The following is a 17,478-nucleotide window of genomic DNA, read 5'->3' as shown; positions in this document are numbered from 1 at the left end:
AGACACATACATATGAATTTCTGATATTTACTAAAGCAGCCTAAATCAGTGTCACGTTCCCAGGGCCTCTCTGCTGCTTTCAATCATAGCAGCTGATTCTGTGTTGTAGAGAAGGAAAATGAAAACCAGCCTGACACAGATTGCTTGCTGTCAAAGATACAGGGTATTTCAAGACTAAAAAGGAGCTAATTTAAATAAGGGACTCCCATGGGCTGCACTTGTGACAGTGTGAGCATTAAAAAGAAAATAATCATTCTGTAAGGCCCCTGAGTCCATTACAACCTCAAAAGAGGCAAACAGTATGAGGCATGCTTCAGGAAAGCTATATAAATTTCTAATAACAGGTTCAGAAAATGATATGTACTGATAACCCCTGATTACATACCAGGCTTGTATTTTGTTTGACAACTGTCGGCATGCAGTGTGCATCAGGGCATGGAGAGTTGATCTGCTGGTGCAGGACTGACTCTGGGATCCTCTGAGGGGGATAGGGGACCAGGTAGAGGCAGGTGGGGACTATGCAGGGGTAAACTGTTATCGGGGGGAAAATCCATAAAGGCAAAGGAGTGAGTTACCAAGTGGTAAGGAGGTCTTTGGGAATGAGGGTGCCAGCCTGACTCACTGGGCCTCTGCTCCAGTCCTGAGACCCCACACCTGCTCTCTCCCCTATGGCACTGCAGGCCCAGGGCCTGGGATGTGGGATCCAACTCCGTGGCCGATAAGCACCTTTTTAACTCTGCGATGAGGAAGGAACTCCAGCCTATTATATGGGGGCTTGTTTAAGTTGCTTATATAGTTTTGCAATCATTGCACTATTTTATGTATGCTTTGGCTGCTGTTAGGATGGGTGATAGGGTTAGGGATCCTGATATGTTGGGTTCTGAAGTCTGACTTATCAGATGGACAAGTTAATACTTGAGGGTACAGGGCAATTTTGCCTCTGAGAATTATAAAAACTCCCAGTTGAAGTATTTGAAAGAATTAGATACCATACTCAACTATAGTTTGAACTATCTAAGAGAATTTAGTCAAGTTTGGAAATGCTGTTGTTTAGGGGAATTTAATCAGTCAAATTTACACACAGATTGAGTGCTGATTATAGAACAAGGAGGGGCACATGGGTGGCTCATTTGGTTGAATGACCCACTCTTGATTTCGGCTCAGGTCATAATCTCACTGTTAGTGAGATTGAGCCCATCATCGGGCTCTGGGAAGACAGTGTGGAAACTGCTTGAGATTTTCTCTCTCCCTCTATCTGCCTCTCCCCCACTCACATGCCTGCACGCTCCCTCTCAAAATAAATAAACATTAAAAAAAATAATAATGAAAAGTTGTATTTGACGTCCCAACATTATTAGGTGGTTGAAAAAATGAGCACGATTTATCAACTGAACATAAAGGTTGAAGAACATTTTGTTTTTAATTTTATAATTTTAGTTCATTAAGTATTGATAAAAAAAAAAAAACCACAATCTTCTTTTCTTTTTGGAGAATAATACTGCCTCCCTACCAAACAACACAAATGACAGCCCTCTACCACAGTTTAGTAAAGTAAAGGAGACGCAGTCGCCCATGTCACAGAAAAGGCCAGGCTCCTTTCTCCTAACAACCACATGATTTCTTTTTCTGACTAATCCAATTTTGGAATATTCATACAACAACCATGTTTTCCAGTGGGCTTTTTTTTTTTTTTTTAATTTCCCCTGAAAGGGCATTTTGAGAGAGATGGAGACGGAGACAAAGACAGAGAGGGAGAAAGGGGTGCCTGGGTGGCTCAGTCGGTTAAGTAGCCAACTTAAGCTCAGGTAATGATCTTTTGGTCTGTGAGTTCGAGCCCTGCTTCAGGCTCTGCTTCCGATTCTATGTCTCTCTCTCTCTCTCTCTCTCTCTGCCCTTCCCCTGCTTGCTGTCTCTCTCACGTGCTCTAAAATAATAAACATTAAAAAAAATTTTTTTTTTTTTAAAGAAGAGAGGGAAGAAGGGAGGGAGAGAGAGAGAAAGAGAGATTCCTATTTAGTACTTGGAGAAATTCATTGAGACTTGGAAGTTCTGGAGATTCTCACCAATGACTTGTTCTTCTTTCTTTCTTTCTTTCTTTTTTTAAAATTATTTATTTATTTTGAGAGAGAGAGAGTACGCTAGCTGGGGAGGAGCAGAGAGAAAGAGGGATAGAGGGAACCCCAAGCAGGCTCTGCACTGACAGTGTAGAGCCCAAGGTAGGGGAGTGGGGGCTCAGTCTCACAAACTGTGAGATCATGATCTGACCCAAAATCAAGAGAGTCCGACACTTAACCAACTGAGAACCCAGGTGTCCCCAATGACTTGTTTTTCTGCTTTTAATCAGGCAAGAATGAAGAGTTGCCCTTTGTTGACTAACACCCCCTCCCCCACTTCTTTCCCTCTTGGTTAAGGAAAGACTCAGGAGAGGGGCCCCAGGGACATGCCTTTTATCGTGGTTCCCAGACTTCTAGATTCCACACACCAGCAACGTCTCAAAAAAAATTTTGTTTTTGTGACCTACATAGATTTGTCAATCATGTATGTGGCCAAGCGAAAAAGAAAAGCAAAAAGAAAGCCCTGCCATTTCCCATCACGATCATTTTATTACAGAAATGACATTTTTGACACCAAAATGCAGAAGGGACATGACTTGGGCTAAGGACATTTTTTTTCACATGAAATACACTTAGCTGAATGAAAATCTCACGGGGCTGTCCCTATTACTCTAGTGTGGGTATAAATGTCATGGGGGCAGACCAGTGCCCACCTGGGAGTTACAGCCCCAGAGAATAGGCTGTGCACTGGGTCCATCCCACAGGTCTTGTCACATGTGTGCAAGGACTCACTCTGTGCCATCTTGGGTCTCCTGTCTCTGACCGCCCCCCCCACCCCCCCACCCCCCCCCCAGCCGCCGCCGCCGCCGCCGCCACCGAGCTGCCTGGCCCTCCTAGCCTCTTAGTGGGCTCAAGTGTCAGCCTCATATTGTTTAAAGTATCTGTGCCCCTCGATTAATGCGCCCCTTGGTTAATGCGCCTTATTATTGTCAGCATTACTTTACTCTCCAAAGTTGTCACGGGGCCAATCGTGAGTCCAAAGACATCATTTGAGCCCTTCCCGTCCCCAGTGGACAGCTTGGAGAGGGAACGCCCTCTTCAGAACTGAGAAGTGACCTCTGTGGGGCCAATGTGCTTCCCTGGGAGGAAATTTAGCATTGTTTTGCTGTTTCTGTCATCTTCCGTAAAAGAATAACCATCCTTCCCAAAGAAAATGGGAAAAGAACAAAACCCTTCCATATATGAAAACACCTCTGTTCTCAGACCACAAGTATTTTCCATGTGTGTTATCCAACTCATGCAGAGATGAGGACTTCTAAACTCTTCCCGAAAAGTTCCTAATCCATTTGATTACTAAAGGAAAGTTATATTAGAGACTCCTCAAAAGCTACCTAATACATTTAATTACTAAAAGGAAGTTGTTAGAGTTTTCTCTAAATTAGGAAAAATCAAAAACTAATTTTTAAAGTCCAGTGTGCTTCACTTTCCTTTAAAGATTTTCAATTTGTATATTAATGTTTTATATGACCTCTTCCAATTAGATTATCAGTGCCATGACTGGGCAAACATCTACGACATATTCATTCAACAAATGTTTTGTTTGTTTGTTAAAGATTTATTTATTTTTGAGAGAGAGCATAAGCATGGAAGGGGCAGGGGGCCAGGGAGGGACAGAAGATCCGAAGTGGGTTCTGCACAGATAACAGCTAGCCCGATGAGATCATGACCTGAACCGAAGTCAGAGGTCAGCTGCTCAACGGACTGAGCTACCCAGGCGCTCCCTCAACAAATGTTTTTAAAGTATGTGCTATGTGCCAACCATAGCTTTGGAGGCACGATGATGAAAACTCACCCTTTTCCATCAAGGGGCTTCAGGATTTTAACAGGGAGAAACAGACATGTTGATGTGTTCCCAGTGCTTTCTTAATTACCTAGGCAGGTACAACGGAACCCGAGGTGGGCATCATCAGTTCTCCCCGGGAGATGGCAGGGAGGGACCACACCCCCTCATCGGGGAGGGAAGGAGACGAGGGGAAGGCAAGTGTGATCAGCAGACCAGGTGGTGAGGGGTCTGGGTGTCCTGCGGGCAGGTGAGGCTGTGCTAGTTATTAAGTCATTGCCTCGCAGCTCAGCACCGCCCTGCTCTGCTCTGCAGTTTGAGGCCAAGGTCAAGGCTCTGCAAATACACTTCCCTTTGCCAGCTGGCTCCCCATTAGGACCCACCAGTGGGAACACTGAGAGGACACTGGAAGGCTTGAGGAGGGAATGGCCACCTGCTGGCCTGCTGTTCTTGTTACCATCACACTGGCAGACTCCCAGCTCTTTTCCAGACCCCCAAACCAGTCTGCCCCTGTCTTGCAGAGGTGACAGCACCACCAGGCAGCAGTCTGGCCTCAAGGCCCCTCTTCCACGCCTCTGCCCTGCCTGTGCAACAGCTCTCCATGGAGGCCCAGCTCCCTGCCTCAGGCCACCCCTCCCAGCTGGCAGGTTCTGGTGATCCGGCCTCTGCCTTGTTTCCTGAGCCAGCCCCCACTATCTCTGCTCACTAAACACTTTTCTGTGTTTGCCTTCTTACCTGCACAGCCAATTTTCTACATTGAATTTTCTCTAGTGAAATGCCTAGGGTTGTCTCTGCTGTCCCAAGAACCATGATCCATGTCATATCGGGTGTGAGTGGTCCAAGAAAACAAACTTTTAAAGGTCAGAATATGGGATCGATACAGATGTGTTTGGCCTTGAATGCAGTGCTGAAGTTCTTCCTGATGAAAATGGGACGCCAGTAATCTGCAGCATATGACGGCATCACTAGTAGTGAAATGATCGCCAGTGGTTCGTCGTGAGGAAGTGTCTACTGATGTGCCTGAAAGGACCAGTGGCCACTGCGCTTGATGGTTCAACAGCAACAAACATTACTGTGATGGTGGGATGCTGGCCACTTCTCTCTGCGCTGGAGACCTTACCGAAGGAATACAACCACGCCTCTAGCTGATTTTGAGCAAGGAATCCAGCATCTGGGAGCATGGCTGGAGGAGCAGGAGATTAGGAGTAATAGATTAGGAGTCTATTGCCAACTCGATTCAGTGACTTCCTACTGGTTTGAATATGTTTGAGAAAGTTCATCGTGGAATACTGAATGCTTCTGAATATTTTTATTACTTTTTTTTTTTAATACAGTGACTTAAACCTAGCAAACTATACGTGCCTGGACTTGGGGGTCCCTGCTATTGGACTTGGGGTCCCTACTATTAATACATCGGCAAGAAAATGCTTTCTCAGTGCCCTCTCTGTAGCTTATCTCAGAGACTTTGATTCCTAGAGTTGGGAGAGATCATCAGCCCCTCTTACAACACCCCTGCCTCATTCGCTCCTACCCAAGGCATCCAATGACGCACTTTCTGGTTTTCTGCAGCCCATCCCAATTTTTAATAGCTCTAACTGGGAGAATTTCCAGATCTTGAGCAATGTTTGCCTCACTGTAACTTTCTACTATTAATCCTAGTTTTGTCCCAAGGAATTATGTAGATTAATTCTAGCTCAGGGGTGGATCCAGAATTAGTGGAGCTGATCTTATTCAACTTGGGGTGGGGGGGAGGGCTCTCCTTCAGAAAAAAAAGAATAACAATGATGAACATGATATTAGGTGGAAGTCTTCAAAGAAGATAGCACAGGTGGGGGGCCCAGAAGCTTCTATTCCATGAAAGCCATAGCAAATCCACTTCTGTTCCAATCTCTTTTCCTGAGACTTCTTCATGTTACCTCTTTCTCCACCATGCTGAGAGGTTTTTCCTTCTCCAAGATAAGCATCCTTCGTTGACCCAATTGTTTCCTTGGACGTATTCAGATTTGTCACGGACCCTCCTAAAAAAATGGTTGCATAAAACAGTCACTGCCTCTGGAGAAGGAAAGTGGGAGACAGGGTCCGAGCTGAGAGGAGACCTGTCAATACATGCCCTCATGAAGACTTTGTGTCATAAGCATGCATGGCTGCACAATGAAATGCCTTTAGTCACAAATTTAAGCAAATAACTTTTTCGAGCATGTCAAAAACTGAATAACACACTCCAGGATGACCTACCCAGCCAGAGTACAATTGGAGTCTAACCTACATGACTCTAAATATCAGGGAATCCTAACATTTCGGGGTGCTGGTCCCACAAGTGCTAGGGAACCCTAGGCACTCACTCCGCACTTGCACAGTTACTCTTTGAGACCTAAACAGAGGAATTTCCACTGACCCCAGTGAAATTTTCCTTTGCCAAGCTGTCCACAAAATTCCTTGAAGCCTTTTTCTATCATCTGCTGTGAATTACCCCTCTTAGGTTTGCCGTCTGGAAAACTGACACATGCTTTTGTTCACTCAGCTCTAAAATCATTAAGGGCCTCTCAGACTCGAAGACAAAGAAAGCCAAATAATTGTACAATGTGACTAGGTCTATAGCCAGTCAGAGAGTAGAGCCGCCAGGACCTGGGGGCCTGGGGAGGTAGAGGTGAGGAAGGCTAAGAGTGGAAAAATACTGAATGCTGAGTCAGAGCGGAGAGTAGTGTCTTCAAGGCCCCCCAGACCAGGTGGTCTTGGCAGAGGTCCTGAGAAAGGCCTCATCTGAGACAACCCCCCCCCCCACAAAAAGAGGCCTGGAAGTGGGGGTGTTTGGGCCAGGCTTGCAGATATGCCTCAGAGCAGGGCAGGGGTGGGGGGTGGGGGTGCAGCTCGGTGGGGCTTGCCTCTGAGTCTTTGCAACACTGTCCAGAAAACTGCAGTGCCCTGGCTGAGCACCAAGTCTAGCATGGGTAGGGCAGAGCCTACCCCTTATGAGACCTGCCAGGTAAAACTTTGTAATTGCCTGTAGTCTGGTCTGAAAACATCACACGTTGAAACTTGGCCTGGAGCCAGACTCCTCAGGCTAAAGTTAGAATAAAACATGATGTCTCAACCTCAGCGTTATTAACATTTTGAGCTGGATGATTCTTTGTTGGGGAGGGAAGGGGGCTATGCTGTGCATTGTGGGATATTTTACAGTATCCTTGGCCTCTTTCCACCAGATGTTAATAGCACTCCCCACATCGTGACAACCCAAAGTGTCTCCAGACATTGACAAATGTCCCCTGAAGGACAAAATCATACTGGTTGAGAACACTGAAACAGAGGAACATAGTACCTCTGAGACTTGTGTTACTCAGAATTCTACTTCTGTAAATTTGCTTCCGTCTACCTTTCAGGCATTGCCCTGGGAATGTTTCTTCTGCCTAAAATATCCTTTCTTTCCTTGTCTGGTTGTGGACACCTACTCTTCCTCTCACCTCTCCATGAAGTCTTTCCTGACCACACTCCAGCGTGGGTCTTGTCTTTGTACAGCTTCGGACTGTGCTTCTATTATTATAGTCTTAGTCTGTCTGCAACACATCCATCCACACAGGTCTGGCACTCAATAGGCCAGTTGTATATGTTGGAGAGAGTGGACTTAGACAAGAGGAACCAATAGTTTTCAAAGGAGACTGAAAAAGGAGTTGCCACAGTCATGCAAAAAATATACCAGCAGATATTGAGGTCCTGGACACAAAGAGTAGAGCACTACAAGAAGAAGTCACCCCCAGAGTGAAATGCTGTTGAGAATTGAAGTAGGAAAAAAGATTAAAAAGTCTCTTGTATGCAGCACTCAGAAGGGCACTGGCGACATTCATGAAAGCAGGTGAGGCGGGTGACACAGGAAGCCACATGCCCTGCAGCAGGTTGAGGGGCAGCTGGCTGGCTGGGCACTGAGGAGAGGGAAGTCTCTTTCAAGGAGATCCAGACACAATGGGAAGGTGGTGACTAGAAGGGGTGCAAGGTCAACAGAAGACATTTAAGAAGAGGCAGACATCATGGGCGGGGCAAGGAGGAAGAAATAGTCGGTGGAAATGGATGTAGGGAGTAAACATACCAGAGAGAGGAAGTAATTGATGAGGTGAGGTCCAGAGGGAAATTGGAGGGAATGGGTCCAGAGCACAATAGGGAGGAAACAGAGAAGTGCATCTTTTGAAACAGGAGAAAATGAGTGCAGGGGAAGGGTGCTGTGTGTTACCATGGTGAATTACTTCTTAGTGCATTTGGACTTAGTGCAATAGGGCATTTGGACAGTGAGCAGAGGTTTGGAAACATCAGTGAAGGGGAGAGGAAAAGCATTGTTGGGAAGCACCAAAGTCGAGGGAATGGAAAGTGGCCAACATTAATGAGCACCTACTATGTGCCAGATCTTTTAGCTGTTACTTCATTTACTGCTTGTGACTGCCCTATGAAGTTGGTGTGATATCACTTTATAGATGACCAGAAAGTGAAGTGAAAGAGATAAGGTCTCAGGTAAAGCCTGATGTCCTAGCGAGTAGCATACCTGGACCCTGAGCCTACGTTGGGTCTGAAGTCATATCCTTTGCGGTGCTCCACTCTTGGAGGTATCAGGACAGTTAAGATAGTGGGAATAGGTGCAGGACAGAAAGAAGTATGGACAGTTCAGACAGGGAGTGGAATATGGGAATGGGAATGAACACATTGGAGGCAGGAGGTCAAGAACCTCTGAGACTACTGCAGTCTGTCGTTCTTTTAAACGTTGGCAAAATCTGGAAAAATGGGATAGGCCGAGGGAGGGTTAAAAAACTATAATCCTGGAGATGGACTCTGCAAAATGTGCATGATGACCTTGAAGTTAACACCCTGAGGACGGTGGAGTTGCTGTGTGGGAGGGATCTCCTTGGAGTTGGGGTCTCCCCTGAAGTCAGAAGAGCAAGGTGTAAAATGTGAAGGGATGAGGGAACACTAACCTCCTTCTCCCCACCCCCATCCTTCTGTCCTCACTCACATACCCCAGGCCCTAGAGATGCAGAAGAGTTTCCAGAAGGGGTGCTTTATTGCTAGAGACAGCCTGCTTTCACTTAGGACCAGAAGAAAGAGGAAGAGCTTTCTGTGAAGATGCTGAGTTTGTGTGTGTGTGTTGAGGGCAGGGGTTTAACAGAGAAATGGGTACATTGGGGTGGGGGTGGGGGTCTCAATGAGAAAGCCTGTCACAGTAGCAGCAATGGGAGGAGGGTGCATGAGAAACAAAGATGGGCCCAAAGCCCAAAAAGAGAGTAGGCTTCTACCTGTTTTGCTTTCGGGGCTGATCTAAGCTTTGGACAGTAGTAACCGTGAAGTGCTCAGACACAAACTGCTTTAGTCCACACCTCTTGTCCTCCTTTCAGATGGACACACACCATTTAAAAATAAACATACTGAGGGGCGCCTGGGTGGCTCAGTCGGTTAAGTGTCCGACTTCGGCTCAGGTCACGATCTCGCGGTCCGTGAGTTCGAGCCCCTCGTCAGGCTCTGGGCTGATGGCTCAGAGCCTGGAGCCTGCTTCCGATTCTGTGTCTCCTTCTCTCTCTGCCCCTCCCCCGTTCATGCTCTGTCTCTCTCTGTCTCAAAAATAAATAAATGTTAAAAAAAATTTTTAAACAAAAATAAAAAAAAAATAAACATACTGAGGCGCTGGGTGTCTCAGTCGGGTTGAGCATCCCACTTCAGCTCAGGGCATGATCTCAGGGTTCAGTTCCTGAGTTCGAGACCCATAACAGGCTTGCTGCTATCAGCGTAGAGCCTGCTTTGGATCCTCTGTCTCTCTCTCTCTCTGTCTCTGCCCCTCCCCTCTCGCACTCTCTCTCAAAAATAAATAAACATTAAAAAAAAAAAAAAAAAAGAACAACCATACTTAAGAGGAGTTACCCAAGCCCCGTCCAAATACATTGAAATTTCAGGTTAATTTATCACATGCATGCCCAATTCTCCTTCAACGTCCTGAGCTACTCTAAGAGGACAAGGTCATTGCCTGATAAATCACATCTCTTTTCCCAGTCCCAGGCACCACAGAGTATTTATTCTAAAGACATTTGATTCTTAATGATCTTAGAATATGGGGAAGCTATGAACCATTTCTGCTGCTGCAGTGTCTGAGTACTGAGCAAATCTTTCCCTGCCTCGGCCTTTTCCGTAGAGCCCATGGAACAACTGACAGGGAAGACAAGTTCCCCAGACTGGGGTGGGAGTTGGGGGGTGGGGTGAGAGGGATTTGCAATCACTCAAAGGGTCTCTTGTGCCAAAAAGAGCCTACAGGTCAAGATTTGAGGACCTGGAAAGATAAGCAAGTCTGGGCTGATGTTGCTGTCCCCCCATTCACCTCCCTTTCCTTCCCTCCTCTCCCAACAGCAGGTACACCCATTGGAAGTCCCACTAGCCTTAGGACAAGACTGAGAATACACTTTTGGAAAAATATGATCCTGTCCTCTATCTTTGCTTTATATACCCCCTTCATCCTCATTTTGTGTGGCAGACCATTTGATCCAAAATAATTTGGTTAAAAAGTTGATCCAGGGGCGCTTGGGTGGCTCAGTCAGTTAAGTGTCAGACTTCAGCTCAGGTCATGATTTCACAGTTCATGAGTTCAAGCCCCGAGTCACGCTCTGTGCTGACAGCTCAGAGCTCGGAACCTGCTTTGGATTCTGCGTCTCCCTCTCTCTCTCTGCCCCTCCTCCACTTGTGCTCTGTCAAAAACAAATAAACATTTAAAAAAAAAAACATTAAAAAAAAAAAAGAACTAGCTGATCCAAAACAAAAATTTAGTTTACACAACAAATCACTGCTGGAAAATGTGTCATCGACTATTCTTATTTTTTCAGCGTTACTGAGGCATAATTGACAGGTAAAATTGTAGGATATTTAAAGTGTATAATGTGATGATTTGATACATCTATATGTTATGAAAGAGCTTCCCCCCTCCATTGAGTTAATTAACACATCACCTGATATACTTACCTCCTCCTTTTTTTCTGATGAGAACATTGAAGTTCTATGGTCTTAAAAAAAAATTCAGTTCTACAAGACACTCTCATCAGCTATATTCACCATGTTAATACATTAGATCTTCCAATCTCATTCATCTTATAGCGGAAAAGTTTTAACCTTTTACCAACCTCTCCCTATTTCCCCCAACCCCCAGGCCGTGGCACCACTGTTCCACTCTCTGTTTCTATGAGTTGGACTGTTTTTTCAGATTACACATATAAGTGACACCATGCTTTCTGTCTGGCTTTTTTCACTTAGTATAATACCCACCAGGCTCATCCATGTTATCAGAAATGACAGGATTTCCTTCATGTTAAAGGCTGAACTATGATCTATCTATCTACCTACCACATTTTCTTTATCCATTCATCTGTTAACACTTAGGTTATTCGCATACTATTATGAATAATGATGTATTATTTTTAAAATTTCTTATTTGAATTCTTTTTTATTCATTTTAGGCAAATAAGAATCTATGTTTTTGGTAACATCTTTTTATATAAATTTATTTAAATCTTTGTAAAAATGTTTTTAATGTGTATTTATTTTTTGAGATAGAGACAAAGTGCGAGCGAGGGAGGTGCAGAGAGAGAGGGAGACACAGAATCCGAAGCAGGCTCCAGGCCGTCAGCACAGAGCCGGATGTGGGACTTGAACTCACAGACCACAAGATCATGACCTGAACCAAAGTCAGACACTTAACCAACTGAGCCACCCAGGTGCCCCTGTTTTTGGTAACATCTTGACAAATCTTTTAATTTTGCAAATCAGTTGGAAATGAATGTTTCCAATCATCTGTTCACGTTTGCATAATTTTTCTTGCACAGTGGGAAGGGGTGTATTAGATTTAGAAATGTTTAAAGCCATTGTGACACAGACAAGTGGTGCTGGCTTGAGTTGTTGTTCCAGCAAGCAGAAGGAGATAGAAACTCCTTGATTCAGCTGGACTTTATGCCTAAGATTTCTGTTCATCCTGCTGGGCAAATTTTAGAGTCCTTTCAGTGTATTTTCTACACGCTCACATTGCAAAATAAGGAGTGTGTTCTCTTTGGCGCTGCTTAAATCTGGACTCTACCACAAACATGTACATTCTTCTGGAGGGCAGCTAGAGAGTAGCCGTGTCGGTGGCCTGTTGAATTCCTCAAAGTCTGTGCTCTGCAGTAGCCCTGAGACAGGTTTGTTTTAATGATGCTCTTACTGTGGGTGGGGTCATGCAATACCTAGATATTCAAACTCTGGCTTAACCTTAACAATACGGCCTCAGAATGCATCTCCTTGTTTTTGTTTCTGAGATTTAGGGATCAATGGATGGTACCCGTTTTCTCTTTTTCCCCTGTTTCCAGAAGGCTTCACCTTTAATCACAAAACTATTTGGAATCCTGGGGAAATATGCTCCCACCTTACATAAAACCATTTTATAAGACACAAAGTGGATACAACAGTCCATCGACATGAAATAAGAAAATTAAGGGTGCCTGAGTGCTCAGCCGGTTAAGCGTCTGACTCTTGGTTTCAGCTCAGGTCATGATCTCGAGGTTTTGTGAGTTCAAGCCCCACATCAGGCTTTGTGCTGGCGGCACAGAGACTGCTTGGGATTCTCTCTCCTCTCTCTCTCTGCCCTTCCCCCCACTCATGCTGTCTCTGTCTCTCTCAAAATAAATAAACTTCAAAAATTTAAAAAAAAAAAAAAAAAAGAAGAAGAAGAAGAAGAAGAAAACTAGAACCCCGGCAACTTGAGGGTTCAAGTATGTCATTTGTTACAAATGTTAGAAAGCACTGCAAATAGCAAACAAAAGGCAAATCAAGTTCCGGAATGCAGAAGACATGAGAACAATGCTCATGATATAAATATGAAGACTTTTTTTCCCTAAGTAATGAAAAGTAGGATTGACTTTGTAGAAGTTAACTTTAACAACTTCAAGAGACCTCTCATATCGGAATAAAAGAAATATCTTTGTTTTACTTTGCTTTCTGCCTCTGGTCTCAATGATGGTCCCCCCACAATCACCATTACCTCCAAAAGAAATAGGCTTTGAAGGGAGAGTCAAATGAGTCAGGGAGTTGTTTAGTGTCCTCGAGGATGGTATTTGTGCAGAGGAAGCAGGTGGCTTTGGTCTTATAATTAATATTTATTACTAAGTTTCTAGTTCAACTTAATTCATATTTTGTTTAGCAAATTTAAACAATCACTTCTAAAAAGTGATTTTTTATTATAATATGATTGTTTTGTTAAGTGCATTTAATTTTTTAGATTACATTTATACATTTAATGTATATGTGTTCACCGACAATCCCTTAACATGGAGATCCTGGGATTATGAGTTTGGTTCTCTTTAGTATTTCTTCACTTAATTCTACATCCTACATTTCTTCATTTAATTCACTTAATTTCTTCACTTAAAAGATGCTCATCCACTGAAGGAACAACGCTCAACCCAATTCCAGGAAGACAAGGTGTCTGCTCCAGGCTTTTGAACTTGATGCCATTCTGCTTCATTTTCACATTCTTCCTATTGGTGGGACCACAGCTCTCACTGATGTGACAGTGACACTTGATTGAATTCTGCACCTGTCCCCTGGATTTTGTCTGACTCTGCAAACCAATTTCCAAAGACAACCTAATGACAATCTGTTGCTACGCTCATCTACCAGTTTTCCCATCCTCTTTCTCTTAAGCCCTACATGATATTTTCCCCTGTCCAGAGACATTTCCAACTCAACTCAGTGGTGGCCACCTTCCAGGTGCAAAGCCACCAACTGAAATAACTGATAATATAGAACTGATAATATAGAATCACCCTCTCTTCTTGTTTCCCTGAACACCAAGAGCCACTATGTCATGAAGATATGCCTGTTGAATAAATGAACACATGAATGAATAAACAAATGATATCTATGGGGATAAATCCACACAAAAATATGGAATTTATCTTTGTTTTATTTTCCTCTTACATTGGTTTCCTCTCTTGGCAGAAGAGACTCAAACGTTAATACTGATCAAAATATTTCCTTTTTGTGAGAGACGGGTAGAATGCACATATCTCATTTAAATCTCATATTCATCCTTCAAAGTGAAAAATATGCTAGCTTAAAAACAATGGCTGCCTTAGAAATGAAAATTCTTGAGATTCTTTATTTGCTAGCTTTCCTCTGTCAGCTATATATTCCCTAAAGGTATATGGTGATGTGCTTTCTCTCTTCATGCGTGTATAAACACAATTTTTAACTGTACTAAAAAGTACTTTCTTTTTTTAAGTTCAGATTAGATTTTTTAAAGTTTAGGGGCATTTGGGTGGCTCAGTCGGTTGAACATGAGTTCGGCTCAGGTCATGATCTCACAGTTCATGGGTTTGAGCCCCATGTTGGGCTCTGTGCTGACAACTCAGAGCCTGGAGCCTGCTTTGGATTCTGTGTCTCCCTCTCTCTCTCTCTCTGCCCTCCCCCCACTGTGTTCTCTCTCTCAAAAATAAATAAACAAACATTTTTAAAGTGTAATATAAAACATGGCCTTAGGGGCGCCTGGGTGGCTCAGTCAGTTAAGCCACCAACTCTTGATTTCCACTCAGATCATGATCTCATGATTCTTGAGATTGAGCCCGGTGTTGGGCTCTGTCCTGAGCATGCTTGGGATTCTCTTTCTCTGCCTCTCCCCTGCCTGCATGTGCACGCTTTCTCTCTCTCTCTCTCTCTCCCTCCCTCTCTCTCTCTCAAAATGAGTTAATTAAAAAAAAAAATGCCTTAATTAAAACATGACGATTTTGATTATTGCCAGAAACTCCATTTTAATAAACTTAATCTGCCTTCCAAAGGCAGGTGAACTGTTTAAGGGGCTTCATGCAACAAAGTTGATTCAGGAAGCTTGTTATTTGTTACTCTAAGCATTGGAGCCGATGCAGACTATTATCACTAACGAGGGAGTACTTAAGATACTCTTAAGGAAGAAGGAAATGTGAAAAATGGACTGCAAGGTGAAGAAAGGTCTGGCAGGAGTGAGCACATTCGTGCACTTCCCCCTTTCTGCAGTTACCAAAACAACCCGAAAAAGAAAGTGCAAGTATGAACACTTGAAAAGCCAGCGACTGTGTGATGAAGACATAAAGCTTCGAGAGGAATTGCCTGACTCAGTGCTGGTCAGTGTTCCATCCACTTCAAAAATGTCAAGTGTTTTGATAATTGGATTAAATGCAACAGAATCTCACCGTGTCTTCCTCTCAAATGTTATTAATAACTTCGTAGCGTTTTGTAAGTACTATCAAACAAACTTTCTCCACGTAATGTAACAATGCCTTTTTAGGTTAAAAAAAAAAAAAAGCTTTGCAAATGGAGCATAAGCTTTCAATAAAAAGGAGGAGAAACATTTGCCTGAAAACAATCCAGTTTTAAAATACAGGCAGATGGAAGAGTTTGTTAGTATGGTCCCATCTCCATTCCTTTTCAACCCCAAGAACCTTCCCCCAGCAGAGAGACCTGAGGGTGAATTATCCTAAGGGGAAAGGGATACGTACCAGGAGAAGAACTCAGAACAAAGCATGCCCATTTGGTCAGTGCTGACGAAGAAAATACAAATTTTGAAAAAGATATGATGAGGCAGAGGTTGTGTCCCTCCCACCACCGCCTCCTCCCCGGGAGATCGAGATCCGGATGGCGTGAGACACAGAAGGAGCACTGCTGTGACGGAAGAGTTAAAGCTTAAAGCCAGCCACGCTGCCCCCTCCCGCAGAAGGGCGGAGCTGGGGGGTAGCGGGGGAGGAGGACTTTTCCTGGAAAACTTTAGGAAGCCTGGGCCCCTTCCTGGCAGGACCTGGGAAGCGTGCACGGACCTGATTTCCTTCCACACGACACCAGCTTGGGGGAGGGTGAGCCAGTAAAGGGGAAAATGTCCAAACTGGAAAGACCAGGCTGGGAACGTCCCCTGGGGAGCATCCCATAGCGCCAGTGCCCCGGAGAGGGGTTGCCCGAGACCCGAAGGGACCTGGGGGTTAAGGAAAAAAACTAGCACGGTCTGTCAATACCCCAGATTACGATGGCCAAGGCTGCCAAAGGAAGGAATGATCATAGTGGCCTGGATGGAGCAGGTCTCATATCAGCATCAGCTAGCATAAGACAGAGAGAGGTTCAAAGGGCAAGAGTCCTCTCCCAAGGCTGAGCCCCCTTTGTATGGACCCACCTAGGGAAAGCAGGGAGAGCTCAAAGCTGAATTCATTGAATTGTGAACTTGAAAAAGTCTGAAAACTCAGACATGTCTGAATTGTCCTGGAAGTAACTTTTCTGCCATCGGGTAGGAGAGGAAGCTAGAGAGGGAATCCAGTTATGGGGAAATAAAGAGAGTTGCACGTAATACCTCTGGGTCCATGGGTTGTGAAATCTCATCTACTCTGCTAGAATCATCAATGTCATGAACTTCCTCATGCAGAATTTCAGGTGCATGGAACTGGAAATATTGGACATTTATTTTACAAGACTGAGGTCTTGCATGTTAAGATTAGGTTAACAGAATGAAAGTTAACAGGTTAAGGTTAGGTTAACAGAAATTGAAGTACAATTTCATGAAGCTTTGTTGTAGATCTCCAGGATCCACAGTAGTAAGACCGACAGACATAGCATGGAAATAAGCAGTGAGTGGAAAGCACAGCAAAGAGGAAACAGGTGTTCCAGAAAAACTTTGCAAAATTCTGAAAGCCAGCACACCTGGTGAATTCTCAGGGCTTATCTGGTACAAGGTCACACTCAGCAGGAGGGGTATTGACCCCATTGACCGCTTCCTCAGTGGGAATGATGACCTGGAAGTTTTTTCCAGAGTAAGAAAAAGCATCTCCAGTTTTACAGTGGAAGTAAATGAGGAGAGATAACCTTCAGAGGATGTTTTTTATAGACAATTCTGCTGGAACAGAGTTTTGCAAGGTCTCCAAGAATGGTTCTTTGTTGTGGAGCCATGCATAGAACATTGGGTGATATTTAAATACAGAGCATGTGTTGGTAATCACCTGTCTGACTTAATTTAGTGAGAAGTTGTGGGGTTGGTTGACTTTGATTATTGCATAAGTGACCCCCTGCACAGCTTGGCAGGGAGCTGGGTGGTAGAGTGTTGGCTCTGTTGTTGCATCCTGGAGAGCCAGACTCCCTATGGCCTTCTACAAGGCCTCTTAGCTGAGAAAAGCTCTCTGTAGCCCTAAGTGTGGTGATGAACCTCTTTAACTCCCAACTGTATCAATTTGCTAAAGCTGCAAAGTACCCCAGACTGGGTGGCTTAAAAACAGAAATGTATTTCCTCACAGTTCTGGAGGTGAGAAGTCCAAGGTCAAGGTGTCCACAGCTTTGGTTTCTCCTGAGGCCTGTCTTCTTGGCTTCCCTTTTCTTATAACAGCATCAGTCATACTGGATTAGGGCCCATCCTAAGAACCTCATTTTAACATGATTACCTATTTAAAGGCCCTATCTCCAATGTGTCTGTAGACACATTCTGAGGTGCTGTGGGTTAGGACTTCAACACGCGAATTTGGGGGGAGACAAAATTGAGCCCTTAACACCAAATTTCCACACCTGAGGCCAAGAATGGTCAAATGTTTACCCTGGGCCTAC

At 44.3% G+C, this 17,478-nt stretch overlaps 1 long non-coding RNA gene across 1 annotated transcript; it reads right to left on the bottom strand.

Annotated features, from left to right (window-relative positions):
• Window positions 1–3,648: 3,648 nt before the first annotated feature.
• On the bottom strand, window positions 3,649–16,790 carry LOC109257637 (uncharacterized). The gene is made up of 2 exons (XR_002076060.2): window positions 15,405–16,790; window positions 3,649–5,912 (listed from the first exon to the last, which is right to left on the bottom strand). It is a non-coding gene; the product is annotated as an uncharacterized LOC109257637 (long non-coding RNA).
• Between the last annotated feature and the right edge of the window lie 688 nt (window positions 16,791–17,478).

The sequence above is a fragment of the Panthera pardus genome, unplaced genomic scaffold (genome assembly GCF_024362965.1).
Source record: "Panthera pardus isolate Hobbes unplaced genomic scaffold, ASM2436296v1 HiC_scaffold_15, whole genome shotgun sequence".
In the NCBI taxonomy this organism is placed as follows: Eukaryota; Metazoa; Chordata; class Mammalia; order Carnivora; family Felidae; genus Panthera; species Panthera pardus.
This window is presented reverse-complemented; position numbering and strand designations above follow the sequence as displayed.